The following is a 26,450-nucleotide window of genomic DNA, read 5'->3' as shown; positions in this document are numbered from 1 at the left end:
CACTCACTTTCAAACTGGCATGTTGCTTTAGGCACTGAATACTTACAACTAGGCTATCATTATTGAAGCCTTTACAGATCATCTGGAATGAAAGATACTGAATACAAATGTGACATTGTAGGAATGTAACCTGCAATAATAATGAGAACAACTGACTCTACTTTCTGTTATTAGGAGTCAAGTAATTGTTGTGAGCCAATACACACCACTGTTTTCAATGAAAGTAAGATTGTAAGGGGTCTCAAACAAAATTTGTGACTGGATTCATATTGTCTTGGTAGGAAGGACTCTAGCTGGACATTCACTGACAGATGTAGAAGTAACTTCTAGTGTTCTTCAGGGTAATGTGTTGGGACCCTAGTTATATATTAATGACCTGGCAGACAGCATTAATAGCAACTAACAATGCTCATCCTCTTTATGGACATCAACCTCCCCCCCCCCCCCCCCCCCCCCCCAAAGCAGACTGAAAGCTGTGAAGAGCTTTCTAAAAATTTCCATCAAAGACAGTACATCACCGTCAGTGGCACGACAAAACCTGTGGACAACCAGAAACACAAATATCACATCATGGATCCCACCTTCGAGGCCTTCCACCCCAGGTGAAAACGTGCAATGGAAAATGTGGAAGTCCCTTAACAGACCAAGACGTGGTGTCGGTAGAACAAAGAATAATATGGCCAAATGGAACTATTTTGGGGACCCATCAAATTTTTGCAAACATGGAGCCGAATAAACCACCAGGGACCTCTACAATTGTCCTCAGTGCCCAGTTTCCTGCACACTGGAGGACCTGTTGTGGGGCAGTTACAATGCCATAGAGGTCACTGATTTTTGGTCTGATTATATTTAGTGTTTGTAATCTGTTTGTATGTAACTGTTATTATATGGCTCTATTTGCCTCACATTGTGTCCCTATTTTCTTTGTATGTGTTCATATTATTCTGCTTTTCTCTGTTGCCTATTTTCTATGCAACATTTCAGACATGAATGACTAAATACCTCATAATTTTGCAAGTGATGCAGTTACCTGTAATAAAGTACCACCTGAAAAAAATTGCGCAAATATTCAGTGAAGTCTTGACAAGATTTCAGAGTGGTTGGCGAATTTCTTTAAATGTTCATAAACATAAAATTATGCAGAATGAGATTTTCACTCTGCAGCGGATTGTGCGCTGATATGAAACTTCCTGGCAGATTAAAATTGTGTGCCAGACTGAGACTCGAACTCGGGACCTTTGCCTTTCGCGGGCAAGTGCTCTACCATCTGAGCTACCGAAGCACGACTCACGCCCGGTCCTCACAGCTTTCAATCTGCCAGGAAGTTTCATATCGGTGCACACTCCGCTGCAGAGTGAAAATCTCATTCTGGAAACATCCCCCAGGCTGTGGCTAAGCCATGTCTCCGCAGTATCCTTTCTTTCAGGAGTGTTAGTTCTGCAAGGTTCGCAGGAGAGCTTCTGTAAAGTTTGGAAGGTAGGAGACGAGATACTGGCAGAAGTAAAGCTGTGAGGACCGGGCGTGAGTCGTGCTTCGGTAGCTCAGATGGTAGAGCACTTGCCCGCGAAAGGCAAAGGTCCTGAGTTTGAGTCTCAGTCGGGCACACAGTTTTAATCTGCCAGGAAGTTTCATAAAATTATGCACTTCACAAAGTAGTAAAATGTAGTGTCCTATGAGTGCAATGTCAATGAGTCACATTTGGAAACATTCAACTTATACCAGTACTTAGGTGTAACGTTTGTAGTAATATAAAATAGAATGAATACAGACACAGACGTTCATTCATAAGTAAAGCAGGTGGCAGACTTCGGTTCATTGGTAGGATACATGGAAAATGTAGGCAATCTATGATAGAGATTACTTGCTAGACCCCAGAGTGATCAAGCCTATATTATTATTCAGATGCATGGGATCTGTACCAAATAGGACTAACTGGGACCCAAGAATGTATACAAAGAAGGGCAGAGTAAATGGTCAAAGGGTTTTTGTTGGTCACGTTTGTTTGATTCACTGGAAAGTGTCACAGAAACATTGAAAAACTTGCACTGCTACATAGTAATAGTTTTTAAATAATGTAGGAAAAGACAAGTTGCTACTTACCGTAAAGCAGACATTCAAGTTACAGACAGGCACAATTAAAAGACTCTTACATAAAGCTTTTGGCCAGACTTCGTCAGTAAAAGAGACAGACACACCATTCACACACACACAAGTAAGCACACCACATGCACACCCAACTGCCAACTCCAGCATCTCAAGCTGGAGTGCAACCATCACATGGGATCCAAGCCGCAGTCTGCAGGGGTCGGAGAATGGGAAGAGATAGTAGTGTATGGGTTAGGAGATAGACAAATGCTGCTGGTGGAGAGTGCAGGGACTGACTGTCAACAGGCACAGCATCAGGGTGTTGTGGGGCAAGGAGGTGGGGAAGAAAGGAGAGGAGTGGGGAAAGACAGGCAGGTGCATTCGCAGAAGGCTGCAAGTAAACAGGATGGGAGATGAAAATGTGGAGGAAACGATAGGATAGAGGGGGGTGGAAACAATTGGTGGAGGGTGTGGGGGCAGTGTGTTTCTGTAGTTTGAGGCCGGGATAATTATGCGAGTGGAGAATGTGTTATAAGGATAATTCCCATGTGTGCAGTTCAGAAAATCTGGTTGGTATGGGTGTGGCTGGGCGGGGTCGGTTGTCTTCATTCTCTCTCGGAATTATCGAGAGTCCACCTACCTCGATATTCCTTCCTTCCAACGGCCCTTCACTCTGTAGTAGTAGATATGTGCTAGGCAGTGTAAAGCAGCGTTGATGAAACCACTAACTAATACCTACCACACAGAGACCGTGCAACTCGAGTTGAAAGTCAGTTCCTGAAAGTTCATTTTAAAAAATCAAGCGTTTGGAGGATGCAGTCTACTTGCGGAAAGCATTTAAAAATTATATTGAATCTGCTTTTTATTCATATGGAAACACATGAAATGGCTGTAAAGTCCATATTTAATAGGGTAAGCTTTATCCTTCAAAATTGACTGTCTTACAACACATTTTCACTTGAAAAGCAGCCAGAATTTTTGCAAGTCTGACCCAACTAATTTTCACTATCTAACAGTCGCAGATCCACCACTCTTCGCAAGTTATACATTTGGTCATTTAAGTGGTCTTCTTAGTAAGAAGTGCTCGCCAAAGTATTCCGTACAGATCACGAAACATGCCACGCGGAATTATTACTACGACCAGAAAGTTCACATGCTCATAATGCTCAAACTATTTAATTTAGAAACACCAAATATTTCATTAAAATGTTCGTAACTCCAGTTACTTCAGTCACGACATGTTCTAACTGAAATTAACTCACTAGTTCTTCATCGTACAGACTATTTTTACGGAGCTATCTAACATGGTGCTATCTGTAGGCCAGTTAGCAAGCGACTATCTCGTACTCCTCTACTCTCTGCCCACCTCACTATATTTGTGTGGGAACAGCTTAATTCTAATTGGCTGTTGATCTAAACGACCAATCAGAATGCTTCTTCCAGATCATTCTCGCGGCAAAGCTTGCCTTATCCAACCACTAATCTGATGGTAATTAATATAATTAAAACTTCAAATTTTGAGTATATTGTTTCATCAAAATAAGCAAAGTACAAAATATTCTCCAAATTGATAGATAAACTTATTCTGCCTTTAACTTTCATCCTGGTTGCCTTTATACAAAAGCAAGCTCACGCCGACATAAGTCATCTGAATCGTGGTTGCACCATAACTTCCCCACTGTTCGTTTGTGCCAAAGTCTTACATAAAATGACATATTAAGTATTAACGTATTTCCCACATACCCTCACTCAGTCATTCTCTTGCACTCGCCCAGCAGAATTAAAAGCAAATAATAATTTTGAGCGATTTTTGTATTACTAATATAAAGTAACTAAAATTTTGAAAAGAAAATTCTAATTAATTGATTTTATGCACTGATGACTTGGTAATGGCTTCAGATGATAATGAAAGTCAATTTGTTATTTTTCCTAACTGGGTTTTAAAACATGAGTGTCGGTTTTAGGACTTTTAGGTAATTTTCATTGTCAAGGGGAGGAACCAGATGGCTCACAGAATGTAGCAGCTATTGAAATCAAGAGTGTTACATTCAGCTGCGTATTGTTCCACAGGGTTGTCTACTTTATACTGTCATTTCCAATCCAATCCCTTGCCACAAAGATCGTACCCCTGTGGAAGACCCAAGAGCAAAAACTGCCCAACCCAAGCATGCAGCACTTCCTATTCCACTGCTGTCACAGGTTTATCCTATCCCATGAGGGGCCAGGTCTCCTTTGAAAGCAGCCATGTCATTTAGCAGCTCTGCTGCAGTCATTGCACAACTTTTTATATTGGTTTGACTACCAACCAGCTGTCCACCAGGATGAATGCCTGCCACCAAACTGTGGCCAAGAGCAAAGAATACTACCCTGTGGCACAACATGCAGCTGAACATAACACACTTTATTTCAATAGCTGCTTCACTACCTGAGCCATCTGGATCCTTCCCTGCACCACCAGCCTTTCTGAACTGTGCAGATGGAAATTATCGTTACAAAACGTTATCTGCTCCCGTAATTAACCCAGCCTCAACCTACGGTAACATATTGTCCACGCACCCTCCAACCAACAGCTTCCACCCCCTCTATCCTATCATCTCCTCCCCATTCTCATCTCCCACCATGTTCATTTGCAGCCCTTTGCCAACACATCTGCCCATCTCCCTGCCCCATAATGTCCTGGCGCTGATCACTGCGCCTGTTGTCAGTCAATAACAACATAAACGAAGCTTCGCTGATTTCTGTAAGTGTGGAGGCAGATATACATACAGTTGTCATACAATTGCACGGCATTACTATTACAAATGTTTACAAACCACCCAAAACAACATGGCCCGATTTTGTCCTACACACAGCAGAACATCCTGCAATTTACATAGGAGACTTCAATAGTCACCATGAACTTTGGAAGTACTCTCAAAATGATGAAAATGGGAGCATGCTTGCAGAATGGATCGAAGAGAATAATCTTCATCTAGTGTTTGATGCCAAAGATCAAGGCACTTTCAGGTCAGCTGCTTGGGACAAGGATTCAAATCCTGACTTATGCTTTGTTAGCTGCAACGAAACTGGCTTTCCCATCAACACCACAAGGAAAGTGATAGATGCCTTTCCTCACAGCCAACACAGACCTGTAATAATACAAATTGGCTGCACTGTTCCTGTCATACGATCAACTCCGCATGCTCGATGGAATTTCCAGAAAGCCGACTGGATGAAGTTTTCAACGGAACTGGATAAGACCATTCGATGGATACCTCCATCACATAATAACTATCAACGCTTCATTGGTGCAGTAACAGCAACAGCTAAAAAGTGTATGCCAAGAGGATACCGAAAAGAATATGTTCCAGGATGGAATGAGGAAAGTGAAACACTGTACCAATACTTTCAGCAAAGTGGTGACCCAGAGATAGCTACGGAACTATTGTCCAGCTTGGACATGTCTCGGAGGCAGAAATGGGCAGAAACAGTCAAAACTATGGACTTTACCCACTCGAGCAGGAAAGCATGGAGTCTTCTGAGAAAACTGGGAGGAAGTGCACCAGCATGCAGAAAAAATTCCGAAGTAACACCAGACCAAATTGCTTCCCACATCATTACCACCTCAAGAGTACCTCCTGACAAGAAACATACAAGACATATCAGACGACAGCTTCGTGACCTTAAAAAGAAGGCATCTCCCTCATCTGAGTATACCCATCCCTTCACAGTTTCAGACATTGACTCTGGACTGAAGGACCTCAAACCTCTTAAGGCACCTGGATTCGATGGTATCCACCCAGAATTCCTGATCCATATGGGAGGAAAAGCTAAGAAATGGCTGGCAGAATTCTTCACTGACATCCTGCTGACTGGTCAACTTCCATCTGAGTTTAAAAAGGTGAAGATAATATCTGTTCTGAAACCTGGCAAACCCAGCAACAGGGTAGAAAACTATCGCCCCATTTCCCTACTCAGCTGCTGCTACAAGCTTTTTGAAAGGCTAATATATAACAGAATAAGTAGCGCTATCTTAGAGAACGTTCCAGTTGATCAGGCAGGCTTCAGACCAGGGTGTAGCTGCTGTGACCAAGTATTGTCTCTCACATCCTTCATAGAGTCAGGATACCAAATGAAGCAGAAAACATCTGTGGCATTTGTTGATCTGAAGGTACGTTTACACTGGGATACATGTATCGCGACATGTATGAGCGACATGTCAATTTGACATGTCGCGATACATCACCTCATACAAAAATTCACGGAACTTGTATGCGGACCCTCGAGCTCATACATGTCGCGTATACATTTTGTATATCGCTTTTTGGCCATATACGCGACATGTATGAGCGACATTTGAAGAACTCGCGCATGCGCAGTACTATCATTTCCTGTCGTCTTGTCGACTGCCGCTTATTTTGACGATTAGCGCATGCATAGTACCAGGCTCTTTGGCGGCTGTTTGAGTTTTGAAGGTGCCGACTGTCGTTTCGACGTCAATGTATCAGCATAGAATATCAAAAAGTGCCATATGCAACATTATTCTTCGTGTTTGCGAGGCCATTGTGCAAGTTTTATCCCAAGAAGTGAAGGTAAAAGTTTTATATATATATCAGAGTATGTAATACATTATATAATTTTTTCATGCATCTGGCACGTATATCAATGTTTTGCTATTATTCCGGCGGCCTCGCGTGATAATGTTGACAACGAATGCCGACAATCGTGTGTGAGACGTTGGCATTAGCAATCGCGTGACAATGCAAATGTTTTGTCATGAAATCTTCGTTTTACGAGGAATCCCCAGTGGCTAAAAAACGGAGTGTTACTGCCAACTGATCCTCTGGTGGAATCGCTTCCCGAAAGTTTGTGTTGGTTTTGGACACAAGAGGAGCCACAAGTGATAACAAACCGTGGAAATCATCCATACTCATCCTAACATAATTTCTAAAATATGCGCTATTCTCTAGCGTTAATTCGCGAGAAACTCTCTGTGCCACCATCTACGCTTCCTCCGCCTTTTCTTCCTATCATCTTCCAAAAGAGCAAGTGTATCAGCATATAAAAATGTGAAATCTTCCAAATCGTCGTCGGAAGCTATCGCACAGTGATACATATCAACCAGTGTAAACGCACGCTCATACATGTATGAGGTTGATACGTGTCAACTCATACAAGTCGCGATACACGTCGCAAACTCGCATATACATGTATCTCATACATGTGCCGATACAAATCGCAGTGTAAACGCATCTTAACTGCCGCCTTCGACACTGTGTGGAGGGAAGGCCTTATCTACAAATTTCTCCGCATTATACCCTGCAGAACAATGGCTCGACTGATTAACAGCATGCTAAGTGATCGGAAGTTCCAGGTAATCACTGGAAGCAACATAAGTAAGGAGAGGAAGCTGAACAACGGATTGCCTCAAGGATCAGTTCTCTCACCCTTACTGTTCAACCTATATCTATCTGATCTACCTTACACTTCGTCCAGAAAATACTGCTATGCCGATGATCTGGCTCTAGCCGTCAAACACCAGGAAATGAAGACAACAGAAGAGATTTTAGCCAATGACCTGTCTGCATTAGACAATTACTTCAAAATCTGGAGACTCCAACCCAGTGTGAGTAAAACAGAAGTGTGTTGCTTCCATCTAAATAACCAGTTGGCGAACGTAAAACTGGAGGTAAGTTTCAGAGGCAGAATTCTTCATCACAACTGGAACCCAAAATATCTTGGTGTCACCCTGGATCGTACACTATGCTTCAAACAACACCTTCTTAACTTAGCTCAAAAGCTGAGGACTCGAAACAACATCCTCCATAAGCTATGCGGAACTACCTGGGGATCTTCAGCAACCACCCTGCGAACTTCAGCTCTGGGCTTGGTATACTCAAGTGCTGAGTATTGTGCACCTGTTTGGATGAATAGTCATCATACAAGGCTTGTTGATACCCAGCTGAATACGACAATGCGCATAATATCTGGCACAATCAGATCTACTCCAGTTTATTGGCTTCCACTGTTAACTGGTATAATGCCTCCTGATCTACGCAGATGTACTGCCCTTATGAGAGAATTCCACAAGATCTCCAGGAATTCTAATCTACCCGTGCATAGCGACCTGCCACTTTTAAATCGCAAGAGACTGAAATCACGTCATCCAACTCTGTGCGATGCTGCTGACATGGTGGCTAAGAATTTCAAACCTCTTGAAGAATGGAAAGGTCGGTGGGAAGCAGTGACAGATGTGCACCTGCATAACATCTTCTCAGGTGCTAAACTTCCAAGTGGATTCGACTTACCACGCAAGACGTGGTCTACTCTCAACAGAATCCGTACCAGCCATGGGCGATGCAGGGATGCTCTCTGTAAGTGGAACAAGCTGCCTGATCCAGCTTGTGACTGCGGGGCTCCATACCAGACTGTTCACCACATCGTCAGTGAATGCAGGATTCGAGCCTATCACGGCGCCAAAGAGGACTTCCTGCTAGCAACTCCAGATGCAGTGCGCTGGATTGAAGGACTGGATATTCAGTTGTAAAAAACAAACTTAAGTTTCTTGTGTGCCAATATGTACATATATATATGTAATTTCATGATATGTCTGTATTAGCCATACGCTAAATAATAATCCTTGCACACTCCACTAGACAGCATTTCTCTCTCTCTCTCTCTCTCTCTCTCTCTCTCTCTCCCCCCCCTCTCTCCCTCCCTCCCTCCCTCCCTCCCTGCCTCCCCCTTCCTCCCCCCTCCTCCCTCCCCCCCACATGCACACTACTATCCCTTCATCTTCCCCGTCTCCTCCAGATTGCTGCTTGCATCCCACTTTGTTTACTGATGGAGGCTGTAGCCAAAATCTTTTGTGTCTTTTAATTGTGTCTATATGCAACTTGGCATGTCTTCTTTATGGTACGTAGCAATCTGCCTTTTACTACATCATTGACATCCCTACCTGGAATTTCATCGTTTGGTTTTTTTAATAACATATGTATAATGTAATGAGGTTGTAAGGTCGTGTGTCAAATAGTTTGAAGTGATTATAGAAATATCTCTCTTGTTATTCGTTGTCTTGGCAACTCTCTTACTAATGTACCAAATTCTCATAATAAAATTATTTCTGAATGCCTCAAATACAAGCATGCAGTGATCAGTTGAAATCCAATAGGAAACTCCTGGCTACAGTAAATTTCCGATGGACAAAAAAAAATGTAGAACAGCCTATCTTTCAGTACTTCAAGTGAAATGGTAAGTGTTTAGTGTTCACTTCTAATTGAGTTAATGCACAAATAACTCATTGAGACAGGCTTAATGATCTTAAAAAAGTAAATGAATTTCCATCCCAAATAATAACAAAAGTATTTTTTAGTGCAAACACAGCAACTGTTATGAAGTTCCTCATTTACGTATACTTCTACATTTATATAGTAGAAATTATTGTTTCTATAACAAATGGATTTTTTTGTATTACCATGTTCCATGAAAATATCTCAGTTGAATTACCTTACTGCATAATTATTTATTACAAAAATTGTTTTACCTTTTTGTATATCTTACTGTCTAACCAGCTAAGAAACAAGGGAGAGCTACACACAAGATTTCTCATATTAAATCACACTCTCCATAGATATATCTATACAAAGATAATTGTCAGTTGCATATACTGATGATAGTTCCATGTGATTTTATCCTTTTCTAAATGTCACAGCTGTCACCAGTCTATGCCATTAGCCTGACATCTGGCATCAGAAAAAATGTGCTGTATGGTTCCTGACATTTACCCATAATCAACTGACTTAAACCTCCTGTTTGTCTAGTGTTCTTAAAATCAATCTACTACAGGCAGTACACGTCTCACACACACACAAATCAGCAAACATCTAATTAACCTCAGGTTGGATTCCATTAGGAATGGTTGTGCTCAACGAGTGTGAAATGTTTATAATCAGGGATGAACACAGCAGTCAGTCGTGTATTGATTGCAGAACTAGCTAATGTGAACTGAGCTATGGACACTTGGAGGTTGTTTTAATGTGTGCTTATACAAGCTTTCTGCTACTAAACACACAGGTGATGGTTATATTGTAGCTGAAATCTAGCTAGATCTGCAATAAACTACAGATTAATAAATGACTGATCACTGTGTTCATCCTTGACTGTTTAACTAACCAATATCCTTAAGTCTGCTGCTTTTTAATGTATATACCAGAGAGATAGGTAAATGATTACATTATCCTGTCACCTTTCTACAGTGCACAAACAATTTTTAAATGTATTCCCAGCACAAGAACGAGAACCATGCCTTCAACTACCTGCTTTGAGGTGTCAATAGTGGGGTAACTTGGTTACTCAAGATAGGAATTGATGTCGTGCCTGAGAAATGCCAACTCACTATCTTTACTAGATCTAGGGTAGACAAAGATGCAGTTTCCTTGCAAATTAATAACCAAACTATTTCAGCATCTACTCGTGTTAAATTTCAGAGGATATGGCTAGACATTAGACTGGCATGGCAAAAACATATCAACAAACTCCAGCCTAAGGTACTTAGGAGAATTAACATCCTGAAAGCTTTGTATTGCACTGGCTAGGGAGCTGACCCTAGGAAGCTCGTACATCTATATAAGCAATTAATTAGGAACAAGATGAAACATGACTGCATGCTGTGTGACTCCATTCTCAAGTCATTATTGACAATTCTAGACCATATAAAATCAGCAGCTCTGTGTATTTGCGGAGGCTGTATTAAAACAACTCCTTGTATCTGTCAAGCAAGTGTAACAGGCAGTTCCTCCACTTGTTAAGAGACAAAAACTCTTATGTGGTCATTACATGTTGAGGGCCAAATCCTCTATCAATGATCCATTACAGTGGAAATTACTTTGACTATTACATCTGAAACAGACTAAGTCATACTGGTTGAAGAAACCCAAGCCCTTCCTACAAATACCATATAGTTTGGTGAAATCTTGGAACATCAGACAGTGCAAGATAGTGTACTTCACAATGACTTTCCAAAAAAACTTAAAGACTATCTCATTGAAAAAGAGTTTTACAGTGTTGCAGAATACTTATGCCATTAAATTTGTATATATTGTTATTCATTATCAGTGATGTAAAAATGTAAGCTAAAGGTGTAGAAAAATAAGTGATAAAGAATTTTAATACTTTGACATATCCTATATTACACGTACATTTACTGTACACAATGTAATCTTACAAGATCAAATAAAATTCAGTTCAATTCAGTGCAGTGTTAAGTGAACTGAAAGAGTATACACCATTAAAATTGGAATATAATTGACATGATTGGTACAGACTGTACACAGGTGATTCCAAAACGTATGTCTCTGTGGGAGCTGCATTTTTTGATGATCAAATAGGTGTGAACAAACTTCCTGTTACCTAATCTGTGATTGATATTAACTGTGGTGCTGCACACCATTCATCAAGCTATTCTTATGAGAACAGATGAAAGAACAATTGTTAATCCTTTGGCACAGATGTACTGTGAAGGCTCAGTTGAGCAAAGAAAATGCTTAAACAGATTCATCTTCAGTGGATACTGGGACGTGGACTTAGGTACAACAGACGTTCAGATCAACTGGCGAAATTGGGGCAACATCTACTTCTCGTTGACACACCCCTACCATACAGTTATTTTCGTAGATGACTCGCTAATGAAGCAGAAATAAACTGGACAAAGTTAGTAGACACTGACTGTAAAATCAGAGATAAGTGGTATTGTGCATTTCAGCAACAGATTCCAAGTCACCCTTGGTTTCCTAACGTGGTGCCCACGAGAAGAAAAATTGTTACTCTTAACAAACTAAGAGCAGATCACATGAATGCCAATAAGACAAGAAATTTGTTAAAATTAATTTGTTCTCCAAGCTCAGTTCCTGCCTCATTGACATGGACATTGTACATATACTAATAGAAGGTGATAAATACTATCATCCAAGAACATGTATACTGTAAAGTATTTTAAGAGTTAAGGACAATTTTTCTCTTAGAATAGCTCGTAGTTCCCCGACTAGGTCCATTGCCAAATGTATTGACCATTTCATTCGTCTTTGTGAAGGAGAACTTTAAAACTTGAGGCTCTCTCTAATGTTTCATTATGTATTTGTATAATTGGATTTTATGTTAAAATTTCATGGCCTTTATTATGACTAATGTACTTTATTGACTCCTCATCTTCTTTAACTGTATCTTATATTTCGCAATAAAAGCAGGTCAAGGTCCTGTTTGTATCATTATGTGCAATAATTGTGTCTGGCATAATGGACTCTGCCTGAAGACACATAAAATAAAATTTTTTTCCTACCTCAGTAAATGTTTACTATCTACAAAACTAAAGTCATTCTGTGTAACAGCTCCCCTTAAATAGACACACATTCTTGCTCCCCACTAAAATGTCTGCATATTCATGATCAGAATAATAATAATAATAATAATTCTGAATGGCACTGGGTCTAGTGTTGTGGATCAGTTTGCTCCTTATGTTATACCACTACTTTTGTAGGCTAGCTTGTTTGTCCACATTTAGTTGTCACAAGATAGTTTTTTAGTATTTCTCTTCCATCTGTTGTGTTCCCCAAAGTTCATAGTGTTACAATATTTATAAATCTAATCAGTATCCAAAAGCTTATTTATACACACGTGCGATACAACCATTGACTGAAAGTGTGTAAAATGCTCAATACCTGTTCTTAGAAATACTTCTTTCCTAATTCTTGTTGATCTCTGTTCTTAGATGCTCCATAATTGTGTTCCTGTTAATAGAAACACACAATCATTTGGAACTTTAATCTGTGCCCAAAATCCTCCATGAATTATGCTAATAATGCTTCCAGTATCAACAAATATATCAGTGTATCTATCACTTACTTGCTCTGAATTACAGCTCTGATACCCAGTTTTTCTTTAGGTGTATCCTCCAGATATCTTGTTGAATACTCCAACGCCAGTTCTTGGTCATTACACTTAGTAGTTTCCTCCAAATCTCATTCCTGTTCATTTGTATTTGGCTTATTTACCTCCTCATGTGAGGGAATGTATTTGAACATATCCTTCGCAGTATACAAATCCGACACCTGTCCTATTTCCGCATCTTTCAAAATGAAAGCATTAGTGTGCCATTTGTCTAAAATCTCTAGAGGTCCCTGCTACAAATGATAAAACTTTTTAACATGTTTGTGAACCTTGCTACTATTCTTGTCACTTTTGATTTGTTCGGCACTAATGGATAACATTCGTATCTAATTGTTTGGGTCCTGCATTTAATTTTTACACTTAGCACACAAGATTTTAAAATTTTCCTTGTCCTCCTAGCCATTCCCTTAAAATAATATTTCCTTGTCTGTAATAGTCACTTCTTCGCCCAAAGTGGCCATACCCTATATGGATGTACTTGATCAAAGATATCACATAATCCTTAGTTATGGATACTTGCCAATACAGGATTTCTGCCTCCAAATGACTAAACTGTATGCTCTCGTGAAGCAAAAATTTCATCCCTTTACTTCTTCCTCAGAAGTTCCAACTAACTTTTCTTTCTGATGCATGGATTAACTGCATACTTTCCCTTATATTTTTTTGATGGTGGTATCATCTCATTGCTGCCCTCTGTTTTACTTTAAAAAATATACTTGTAATGAATTGTCAGAGGTGACACATCCTGCCTCTTCTTGACAGGGTGTCAGTCACTGAATTTTGTTGCCCTTCTATGTACTGTATCTCTAAATTGAATTCTTGGAGAAACAAAGCCCAACAAGCCGGTCTGTTGTGCAACAGCTTACTTTGTGTTGGACAACTTAATGCTCTGTGTTCTGAATGTGCTATCACTTGCAGTCAGTTAATAGATAATGGTATTTGCAAACAACCCACACTACTGGTAATTTTTTTTTTTCTCAGATGTAGTGTTGTTTCATCGACAGGCTGTCAGCAATCTGCTAGCATTCATCCACTATCTATCACCTGATGGACCGTGTTAATGCATAGTCTTACCCAGACGCATGGAGAACATCACAACCCAGCATCCTGTGATCCACTTACTAGATAACTAACATGTTTACGGAGGTGACAGTAGAACTTTTGGTTTGGTCACCACGTTGGTGCGGGCGTGGAGGGGCCCTATCTCTAATAAGCAAAAGCCAACATTTTTCTATTAACTTTCTCCACTATATCTGACTATTTCTGTCATTTTGTAAATCTGCACCCAGTCCAAATCCTGAAGACTCACAGACAGTGTGAAACTTCTTGGTACAGTCAGGGTGGCGGAGAATTATTCGCTCAATTAGTACTTGCTTGATCCTTTACATTTCTTTTGTACAATCAGAGGACCAATGCCACAGTACATCTTTCTTTAACAGATTTGCAAAAGTGTACACTATTTAGTGTCAGGTCTGGCATGAAATGGTGGTAACCAAAAAATTATTTATGTTGCTTTTTTTCTGGTTGTGGATATTTCAGAATAGCTTCAACCTTTACAGGATTTGCTCTTATACCTTCACTGTTATTAAGTGTCCTAGGAACTTTAATTTGCCGGTGACATATTTGGCCTATTCCAGATTAACAATAATATTCATCTCCCACAACTTTTTAAACACTTTTTCAGTAGTGTGAATATGCTCTTCCCAAGTTCAAGATAGAATAAGCAAGTCATCTCCATATAGAACTATATGATCTATTATTTCTTCGCCTAATGCTTGATCAAGTGCTCTAATGAATTCTGATATTGATACCTTCAAAAGGCGTAACACAGAACCAATGACATCTGTTAAACAGGAAGGTAATGCACTTACAAGATTCAAGAATCAAGACCATTGATCCACAATCAAATATTGATATTCCCACCCCCACTGCAATCAAAATAGACAGTGTCATTGGGTCATCATGGGAACAAGTAAGGGTCATCCAATGTGGAAACCCATATTCGCCAATGTGTGCTGAAGGATGTACTCCAAAATGTTTGTGCCTGCACCAGCATCATCTTCTGTTGGTTTTAGCCACAGGTTGCTGCCTATCCAACTTTACTACTACACTGACCTCCATATTCTGTGATGAGGCCTGGGTGTCCAACAATTGTCACCTTCTCATGGTTTCACTGTCCTTTAGCTGCTTTCCACAGATGCGCACAAGTTGCTTGGTAGCATGCAAACAGCCAACCAGCTTAATCATTTCCAAGACACTTGTTCTCAGATAACAGGCCATAACATTCTGCCCATTGTCAAAGTTGCTTGTGTGCCATCCCCTCCCCCTCCACCCCCCTCCCCCTCCCCCTCAGGACAAAGCAGTTTTACATTGAAAATGACAGGAAGTGTGCCTATCGAAATTTTGGCAGTTGCCACCCAACAGCATTCCCACAAGTTATTTGAATAGTGTTGCTTTAGTTGTGACCTGCCTGCACATGCCGAGAGAATCTCGGGTCTCACTAGCCATCAAAAGTGCGATCTCTGCATCGTCAGAGGACTACCACTGTACAGGTACCCAACAAGCTTCAACATGGAATGGTTACCATGCTAGGTAATGGGCACGTTCCCCACACAGCCCTCGCAATCTGTATACGATTCTGAAAAAGTGGAGGTCGGACCCTGGTGTGGTGGCTGAACATATCTGTTCATTTGGGGACACTGGGATTCCAATCACTGCCATCATGCCATGTTGCCTTTACTATGGTGCCATGGCGAGAGCCCTCATTCAGATTACCGGTAGGTGGTGAATGTTTGGTATCATGAAACGACCAAAGTTATCAGCTGCTGGCAGCAAGGCTCCACAGTCTCTTCAGTCAGACTGCAACTCAGAGCCAGTCCTTACAACCCAAGGAACTTTTCCTCCTTAGGTATGCCATGGGATGGGAAAAAGAAACAAGGGACTTGCAATACTTCTCCTCAGGTCCTGGTTTGCACCCGAACAGATGGAGGTCCTTTCTCTCTATCAAACCAATGTTTCTTGTGTGGAATATTGAAAACAGATTTGGCAAACTACATATCCATAGCAAATTAAGTAGTAGCTCTAATTTAATTAAGTTGGCAAATCCTACCTAGTCCCGGGCATTAACCCCACTTGTAAACAACTTGGTGATGTAGCTGTTGCCATCAGACCCCAAAAGAATTTCAGTGTGGTACAAGGGTTAATTTTCCACCAGGACATAACGCCGTGGATAGACGAAGAATTAAGAGAACACATTGGAGAGGTGAGGTATCCACTTCACATGTTGTGTACATTGGACTGCCAGAGACAAGGTAGACACTGGCACTTTCATCCTTGTTTTTAATAGGGATTTGCTTTCAGAGAAGGCCAATGTCATGTGGTACCAGGATGTGAAGCCATAGTTTCCACCTCCAGTGTGATGCTTGTAAGTATATTCTTTCCAATGAATGTACAACCTGATTTGTGGAGACCACTTTACGAAAGGTCACCATACATGCTACCACCTGTATGTGTCAGTTGTGGGAAACATCACCCCTCCCCAACCCACAAAGTGTGTTAAACTATTCAAAGAACACACAATCCATGAACTGTAGGTCATTGATCGCCTCTCGTATTTTGAAGCTCGGAAAGAGTGTGATTGTTCTTATCTAGTTCAATAATATCAACCTTTGCCACTACCTTGGCAAGGTTGTCGGCTGTACCTGGTGTATTTACTCCCTCAACTTCAACATCTGATAGTGATGCAAGTAAACGTGATTGTGGAGCTGATAGGCCTTTCTCACTTGTGGTGCCTGCGGCACCAGCTCTGGAAACAATTCCCCACACAGCCAAAGAAGCAGCCTATTCCTTCAGTATCTACTAGTGACAGGGCTCCATCTCAATAATGGTCTCCTTATAAGTTCACAAATCAGACACCTGACGTCAGTCGGTGGCAAAAGGAGCCATAATTGTGGGTCCCAGGACTGCCCACTCTTCTCACACTCCTACACTCATAACAGATAAGACTTCACGAGAATCTTGACCAATGAATGTCGTGAAATAGAAGAAGTAGTAGGAGGAGGAGAAATCTCGGTGGAAGGTCCTATGACACCCTGGAAGCAGCAGGTCCCCTCCACCTGTCAGAATCCTAGCTGATGTTTGGTAATGTTGTTCCATCTCCATTGGCGACAGTGATCCTGGGGTGTGACCTGTCTTCTTGACCCCTTCACACCTGACCAGGACATTCAGACATGATGATCCAATGGAACTGCAATGGAAATTACTGTCACCTGCGAGAATTAAACAACTAATTTTCTCGTGATCTATGATCTGTGTTGCTCTTCAAAAAAAACATTTCACTGATGACTACTGCCCAGTTCTTTGAGTTTACTGTGCATTCTGTTGAAATTGTACTAATCCAGAGAGAGCATCTGAATAGGTCTACACATTGGTTTGCATGGTAATCATCAGTGAGTAGATTCCATTCTGTGTCATGTTGGAAGCAATAGCAGCGCGAGTGCAAATGACACCAGAAATCACCATTTGTAACATTTATGAACCTCCTGGGAGGGCACTCACTCACTTTGAGATGCTCGCCTTAATCCAACAACTCTTCCCCCCATGTTTTCCAAATTAATATTTCACTGTGTGCCAATGCCCATGCGGAAGTACCACTTCATCCTGTATGGGCATTCTGCTTTGCCAGCTTCTTTGTTGTCTCAATCTGTCTCCCCTCAATACTTTTATGCACCTTTTCAGCTATTGACAAAATGACCTATTCTCCCAATCTCATGGCTTTACTACAATCTTTGTGACAGTGACAACTTGCAGTGATCCTCTCACTTACTTGTCACTGCCTTGTGGACAATTTACCGTGTTGTGCTATTTGAAGAACTAATTGGCAATTGCACACCTCTGCTTTCAACTTCAGCCCCTCTCTGAATATGATAAGTTCGATGATTAGGAAATTGTCGTATGGTGCTAGCACAAAAGTGTTTTGATGAAGTGCATTTCAGAATTTGCATCAATTTTGCACCTCTTCTCCCTAAATGCTATACAGTCCCTTCCTTCTGTTCGAATTTTTCACACATTTCTCATTTTCTTTTATACTGATTGAATTCTTAACACAGCTATAATACTAACATTTGAAATGCCAGGTTTTCTTATGAGAGTGCTCCATTTGATTGCCACAGCATGTTCACTGGTTTTAAACATTTTGGATGAGCAATGTTCCGCAGCTTACATAAATTTCATTGAAGACATTTTGTCGCTGAAGAACCTCCTCCCTGCTGTGTTTACATAAAACTATTACCCAATCAATACTGGGGCTTTGCCTATCATCAGATACACTGGTGAGAGGTTAAGGTTACAGAGACACAGTTCTTCAAAAACCTTTCTCAGTAATGTTAATCTAAAACATTTTAAAAACAGTCCTAAGACAAAGGGCTTACAAACCATGGTACTTACATCAGCTTGTGTTATTTCCTTATCCATCTTGTTGGACCAGTGTGCTGTAGTGAAATAATCCAAACTACATATGAGTAACATGATTTGTATGTCCCTCTTTATCATATCTCTTTATATTATGTTTTTAACTATCAGAAAAGAATGTTAATATTGAAAGTAAGTAACTTTTTTGTTAATAATTATTATTATTTTTGACTAGCTTCAATCTTAGTCATCATCAGGTCAACAAATATTACCAACATAACACGGGAGGATAGTGTCCTGGTGTCAAAAGTACAGACAGGAAACATGAGTCCACTGCATCGAGCATAATGGTTTGATAATATGTTTTTATCTTGTTTTAGATCAGTGTTGTTGACAAGTTTTTCATAACTGAATAATTGTTTCTCTGTATTCTTATCTTCTTCCACATTTACCAAGGATGGGCTAAGCCTGAACCCTAAGCAGATTATAAAGCAATGAAAATACAGTTGAGGAGATATGAACTTTCGGGTTTTCTCACTGTGATTGACTAAATGTGTTAAGCCGAATTGTTGTTTCCCTTTTATGCACAATATTTTGATGACTGACCTGGTCTCTGCTTCAGTTGCTGTGAATTGTGCTGCTGTGTCTAGTCGTTGGCTGGACCCTAACAAGACTGTGAGCTATTACGGATCTCATGTCTCTATTGACAGCTGATTGTGAGTTTGACTACTAATACTCACTCTGCCCTTTGATGCTCTTTCCTTTTTTAGAGCCCTCACTGATATTCCATGAAACACACATTCTCTTGGCATTTTCCCAACTCTGGTGGATGTGGCTGCCAGTGAGACCTTAATAAACTGAGTGCTGGGCTCCAAGACTTGTTTCAGTTGAAATCTCTTTCCTGTTTTATTAGGTTTCCTGACTACTTTCTCTATTGACTCCTTAATAAGGTTTTCCAGAAACTTGGTGTTTGTACCATGATACATTTCTTATCGTATTTTATTTTGTGATTACTCTTGAGTCATAGCTTGGCAACAGCTGATATGTTCGGTTATTTTAGTAAGACGCATCACTAGTGTTCCTACAACTCTCCCCTCGACTATTCTAATAGTCTGTCCCCATGAAGACGTGCCATATTGGTGTAGAATGTACAAGGGCTCATGGACTGTGCAGAAAGTAACGTGATGTTTTGGTCTATTGCGAGTACAGCAGCCATCTTTGTACTCAGTACATATCCAGTGATAGTAGCATGTGGTTTCTGTCCTGCTACTTTGCTTCCTGTGATGCGTTAAAAAGTGCGTTACAATAGAAATTCACACCAGTTGTTAGGTGCGTTCTGTGATTAGGTTTTTAGGGCAAAAAACTGCAAACCACTGGAAATTTATTGCGACCATTGTGATGCGTATGGAAAAGGAATAACGAGTGAAATCCAAGTGAGGCAGTGGTGCATTGATTTTAAAAATGACTGTACAAATGTCACAATTAGAATGGCAGAGGTAGGCTTAGCCTTGTGGTTGACGAACTGATGATGAAAATAAATGATAGAATTCACGAAAATTGTCATTTCACAATTACAGAACTTTCACAATAACAAGGTGGGCGATACGAAACAAGTATCAGTGAAAACTTAGTACAAAAATTTCATTTCTCCTCGACAAGGCATGTCCACACATGGCCAATCATACTCTAAAGCTCCTAAGGGGTTTTGGATATGAGTTGTTTGATCATCCACCATACAACCTGGATTTGGCACTAAGCGACGACCACCTCTTCCCATGGTTCACTACATAACGCTTTGCTACTAACACCGTACTGCATGCCAGTAGAAACCAGTGATTGCAATTGCAGGCAACAGATTTCTAGAGAGAGACGGTTTTCGTGTTACAGATTGTTACAGGTGACGAAAATGGAAAGTCAGTCACTGGTGTGGCACAACTTACAATCACCAAAACAGGAGAAATTCAAGGCAGCTCCCTCTGCTGGCAAAATCATGATGACAGTCTTTTAGGACAGTGATTGTGGCATTCTTGTGGATATGTTGCCAAAAGGGTCAACTATTAATTCATTAATATGTGAAGACTCTGAACAAACGCAAGAACAGTTTCTGCTGTAGAGGGTGAGGGTGAATGATCTCCATAATGGATGGTGGAGCTGGATGGCTAGTTGTCAGGAAGGCTGGAAGTTCATCACTCTGTGCATGGTTGCAGAGGTGTGACGGGTAAGGTACCAGGTGGAACCCAACATCCCATCATGAAAACAGCATTTACATATAATACAGGGTGTATATGACCCGGCAGATCCGGGAAAAACTCGGGAATTTTTTCATTCAGGAGAAAACCGGGAAAAACTCTGGAATTTTTTAGAATTCTGGGAATTTTTCATTGTTTTAGTTTGCAGTTAAATTTTTGTAACATTAACTGCTAAGAACCAATACTGTAACAAAGGATATTACTGTATCTCGCTACTGCAGAATAATACTGCAGCAATAAAATATGAAAGAGAGAAAAAAACAAAAATGAAACTAAGTTGGCAAGGAAATGCACCATATACAGCAACAAAACACAGTGCTCACACAAGCGTCTGCCAACAGCAAAATGTGTCAAAGGCTTTAGGAAGACTATGCAATGCTTCAGTACAACAAATTGCCTCTGATGAGAGTGATGTCACAACAGTTTATATTGGATTCATTTGAGCAGTTGCGAGCGGGCGCATGCGCAGTTGAGTGGCGTTGTGTGTAGTACCTTCTCCCACTTCTGGCTACAGAAATGTGGCTATTAGCTGTATAAGCAATAGCAGCAAGTGGCCAGGTGCCACCCGGAAAAATATTGCTGGCACGCCAAATCTACCAGCGTCACACATGCACAACAGGCTCGGTTCTAAAGGGCAGAGGCAAACCGGGGTATCTGCCCCGGAACGCATCCCTGTTAGTTTTTGAACCTTTTGTAACACATTATAAGTTGATTTCTGAATGAATCATGAGTTGATTTTTGATTGCTTGCACAGTGTGCGTGATGTCTCTGCCAGGGAATTCCCATCGCATCTAGAAATAAACTTTCCTGCAGACACAAGGCGACTGGGCTATACGAGCTGAGCAGAATAAAGCCGAATGGGTCAATGCCAATTACTGTTTATGTGGTTGTCTGGGTCTGCGAATGATCAACATTGTTATAATTACTAGCAAAAGTCATAGATTCAAACTGCGAGAATGGAAATAAATGACTAACAGGAACAACAGGTAAGAAAGATTACGTGGTATCTTCTCAGTGTATCCAAGAAAATGAAATGTAGACAAAGTTTTTAGCCAGACTGCTACACTAGTAAGGGCCAGGTGTACAGTCCCCAGCTAGCAGGTGCTTAAGTTCTATTCTGGGAGGAGCGCGGAAAATGCGTTGTACAAACATGTAATAATGCCTAACCGGAGCATAAACACTGGATAACTAAACCGGTGATCGTGGCAGGGTTAATGAAGTTAATCGGAGAATGAATTTGGACACTGCAGGAATAGTGTTTAGAATTAGTGATGAGAAGGTTGTTCGTTAGAATGAGGAAGGAGAAGAAACGGGGACATCACACGAATTATAGAAGAATATGACGATTCCAAATTTATATAAAAATTTCGTACTACTACTTTTCGATCTCATGCTTCAGAAGTTGGAGTGTATGAATGAAATGTGAAACTTTTGCCTAACATAAAGCTTTTTGCTTGTGGTAGGCCTAATTGGCATTTGATATTTGTACTTCGTAAGTAATGTTCTGTTGTCCCATAAAAATGACCATTTGTTCCAAAACAGGCTCGTTTATTTGGTGTGTGTTAAAACTTCTGTAATATTACACATTCCTAATTCATTTTATCTAGCACACAGTGACAAAATACACGTAATCAGATCAAGAAACCATACCAGTCTTGGGTACTGTTTGTATTAACAGCTTTTTCAGTTTGAGACAACATTTCATTTTTTCGTGTAGCAAAACATTTGATGAACTTTCATGAGGTAGTGGGGAGGTGGGTAGTCTCCACTTGAGCCGTATTTATGTTAAGTGATTTTGCTGTTTCCTCTTCGTTTATTGCTCTTACGTCAAATGAAAACGAAATGGATTTCTGTGGCCGGGAGGTATCAAGTCTGTTAAAATACATTTCCATAATTACGGAAGGCTAAAATACGTTATTAGTTTCAGATTTTATGTCCCGTTTCTGACAGTCAAGCATTAATCGCCTTGGAGAACAATGAAGTTATTTTTATCGATTTGCTAAAGAAATTTGGCTTTAATAACTTTTCCGCTGAGCCAGCCAATTTATTTGAAAAGGAGTGTTTAATTCCACACTATTAGCTAGTTTCAACTGTTTGCTGCATTTCGAGTGCACATTTTCATCTTCTAGCATGCATGGCATTATGCATAATAAAGAACCAAACATGAGATAATACAGTACTGGTGCTCCAAGAAAATTTACATACGAATGTGCACTTTAAGACGAACTATGCCTTTTAGTATAGTTCACAAAATTCCCGTGCTCTTGGAGTATCCTCTAATGTCTTGTTTCTTTTATGACATAATGTAAGATCTTTTAATGCTGTACACATGCGAACATACGAGCTTCCTGCATCATCGTAACTGCGCAAGCACGGTGACGCTTGTTCTCTGGACATGGCTGAAACGAACCTATTTCTAACAGGTCGTGAGAAAATAATGTGGATGGTGGCTTGAAAAGCGTTACTTTCAAAGTAAATTTACTTTTACTCAAGATGAACTGTGTGTGAGAATGTACGACGAATTCCTCAAATCACAGAGTGTTTGAGTCCAGAAGATCTGACATTTATGTTGTTCTTAAAAATTTTACTGGCAGGATTTATAAGTTTTACAGTGCCGAGGAAAAGTATACTGTTACTTAACATGGAAAAAGTGTATTTTCACCTGGGAGAAAGTGTATTTTCAATCGGGAAATCCGGGAAAAGCCTGAGAATTCATTTTTTCCTTGTCCAAGTTCTGCTGGGAGAAGCAGAGCTGTGGTAAGATCTGGTCCACCACATCATACCATCTACATCTCTGGAAAAGGTCTTGACAGCACATCTCCTGGTTTGCCATACATGTACAATACATTTTGATTCTTCTTAAAGTTGAAGCACAATGTTCATTGACTGTTTACTTACTAACCTCTACTTTCTAAGGTTGATCCAGTCAACTAGCAATTGATGCACTGGGAGCTCAGGTGGGTGGGCAGTTTTCAACTAAAATAGATACAGGGTGCACAGAGCAGAGTTGGAACCACAGTGGTACCTGACACTGAGACACTCATCATTATAATTCTGCTATGTTGACCATTATAGTGTTGCTGCCAAGTGCTGGAGCATCTCCTCCACCATAATGCATCATTTTTGAGTTGATATTTATCCATCCACTGAACGGAGGAGGTCAGGTTCCAAGGTGGTGTTGAGGTCAGTTAGGTTCTGGGCCTGAAGTATTTTCAGTTGTTTGTCTGGCCAGGACAACACATTCACAGTTGTAGTCCCAGTTGGCAGCTAACAATCCTTAGGGGTTTCTGCACATATCCTTCTTGACATATCGGGTACCTGTCCCTATAGGAAAGTACCCAACACTCTTTCCTCCATTCTCTGCCAAATAACTTAATTCACTATGTCACTGTATTGGCATTACTCTTTCTTATTCTAATTGCAAAACTTTCTACTGACTCATTCTGCCTCTTAGCACTTCACAAAAGAATCGAGAGCTATTGTGTTTCTTTTTAGCGGCAGCTGAGTCTAACGAGCAGGGTAAAACTAGTTGAGGTTCTATCCTCTCTTGCAGCAACTACTATTTATTTACTTCCGTTTTTACCTGCTCTTAACGGAGCTACTTGCTCACCGAAGATACAGTTGCTTCTTGCACAGTAACACACTGTCTCTCAGACTCGGACGTAGTGGGGCCTCTATCCAAAACAAAAAAAAAAAAAAAAAACCAGCTGGGGAACAAAATAGGATGAGTAGAGGGCGCTTAAAAGTAACGATATCGTAACACACCTTCATCTCGCTGTGATTTAATTTCTCTGCCTAAGTGGATCCTCATGGTTAATACTTTACATGCTTAAAAACAGTGAGCCATACCCCTGCTCATAATGAACCACACTGCCTATACCAACTGCCACAAATTAATATACATTCCTTTCGAAATTCATTGTATATACCTTCAGATCGTCATCTGAGCCAAATTCCGCACACTGCACAATCGCATATATGGTAGGAGACTGACTGATTCTCCATTGCAAAAAATAAGCAGAAAAGTTTCCGCACTGGATAGTGTGGCCGAGCGGTTCTAGGTGCTTCAGTCTGGAACCGCGCGACCACTACGGTCACAGGTTCGAATCCTGCCTCTGGCATGGATGTGTGTGATGTCCTTAGGTTCATTAGGTTTAAGTAGTTCGAAGTTCTAGGGGACTGATGACCTCAGATGTTAAGTCCCATAGTGCTCAGAGCCATTTGAACCATTTGAAAAGTTTCCACACTCATTCTACCATGTTCTTGATGATGCAAGTTGTGGCCGCTGATGTTATCCTTTACGCAGTTATCCATCGCAGGAACACTCCTGACACCATTTGTAGAAAAATATAAGTTAATGCAAATAAATAGGAAGAATAAACCCATAATGTTAGGCTACAGAATTAATAGTCTGCTGCTTGGCACAGTCACATCAATTAAATATCTAGGCATAACGTTGCAAAGCATATGAAATAGAATGAGCATGTAGGGATTGTAGTAGGGATGCTGAATGCTCGACTTTAGTTTTTTGGGAGACTTTTGGGAAAGTGTGTTCCATCTGTAAAGGAGACCTCATATAGGATGTTGTGTGACCCATTGTTGGTCTGAGCAACACGCAAGTATTATGGAGGTGCTTTGGGAACTCAATTGATAATCACTAGAGGGAGGGTGACATTCTTTTTGGGGAGCACTATTAAGAAAATTTAGAAAACCAATATTTGAGGCTGACTGCAGAACACAGTAGAGTGAATTTGATGTTCTTTTTGAGGAGCACTGTTAAGAAAATTTAGAGAACCAGTATTTGAGGCCGACTGTAGAATGATTCTACTGCCGCCTATGCACATTTCATGTAAGGACCACGAAGAAAAAGACTAGAGAGCTTAGAGCTCATATGAAGTCATATACACAGTCATTTTTCCTTTGCTTGAATGGAACAGGAAACAACATTAGTAGTAGTCATACAGGGTACCCTTTGCCACACACCATACTGTGGCTTGCAAAGTGTGTATGTAGATGTAGAAGTCAGAGATGAATATTCCATGGTGGTTGATAGAGGTGAGTAGCTAGTGTTCAGGAAAGCCTGCAGTCCACCATGCTAGGCATGGTTGCAGAGGTGTAGTGAGTTGGTACCAGGTGGAGACAGATATCCATCATGAAAATAGCTTTAACATATAATCATTTATTACATACCAAAGTACATCACTGGTGAAGTGATCCAAACACCCTCCCCCCCTCTCCCCCCCAATCTCCCCCTGCTCCCCTCTCCCCCCGCTCTCCCCCCTCTCCCCCCGCTCTCCCCCCACTCTCCCCCCTCTGCCCCCACTCTCCCCCCTCTGCCCCCACTCTCCCCCCTCTGCCCCCACTCTCCCCCCTCTGCCCCCACTCTCCCCCCTCTGCCCCCACTCTCCCCCCTCTGCCCCCACTCTCCCCCCTCTGCCCCCACTCTCCCCCCTCTGCCCCCACTCTCCCCCCTCTGCCCCCACTCTCCCCCCTCTGCCCCCACTCTCCCCCCTCTGCCCCCACTCTCCCCCCTCTGCCCCCACTCTCCCCCCTCTGCCCCCACTCTCCCCCCTCTGCCCCCACTCTCCCCCCTCTGCCCCCACTCTCCCCCCTCTGCCCCCACTCTCCCCCCTCTGCCCCCACTCTCCCCCCTCTGCCCCCACTCTCCCCCCTCTGCCCCCACTCTCCCCCCTCTGCCCCCACTCTCCCCCCTCTGCCCCCACTCTCCCCGCTCTGCCCCCACTCTCCCCGCTCTGCCCCCACTCTCCCCGCTCTGTCCACTCTCCC

The 26,450-nt window shown here is 41.3% G+C and overlaps 1 protein-coding gene across 4 annotated transcripts in view; it reads left to right on the top strand.

The window, feature by feature from the left end:
• The window catches only part of LOC126480991 (galectin-4-like), a 140,486-nt gene that overhangs the window by 53,349 nt on the left and 60,687 nt on the right, over nucleotides 1–26,450 (top strand). The gene's annotated exons all lie outside the window — the stretch shown is intronic.

The sequence above is a fragment of the Schistocerca serialis genome, chromosome 5 (assembly GCF_023864345.2).
Source record: "Schistocerca serialis cubense isolate TAMUIC-IGC-003099 chromosome 5, iqSchSeri2.2, whole genome shotgun sequence".
Classification (NCBI taxonomy): Eukaryota; Metazoa; Arthropoda; class Insecta; order Orthoptera; family Acrididae; genus Schistocerca; species Schistocerca serialis.
This window is presented reverse-complemented; position numbering and strand designations above follow the sequence as displayed.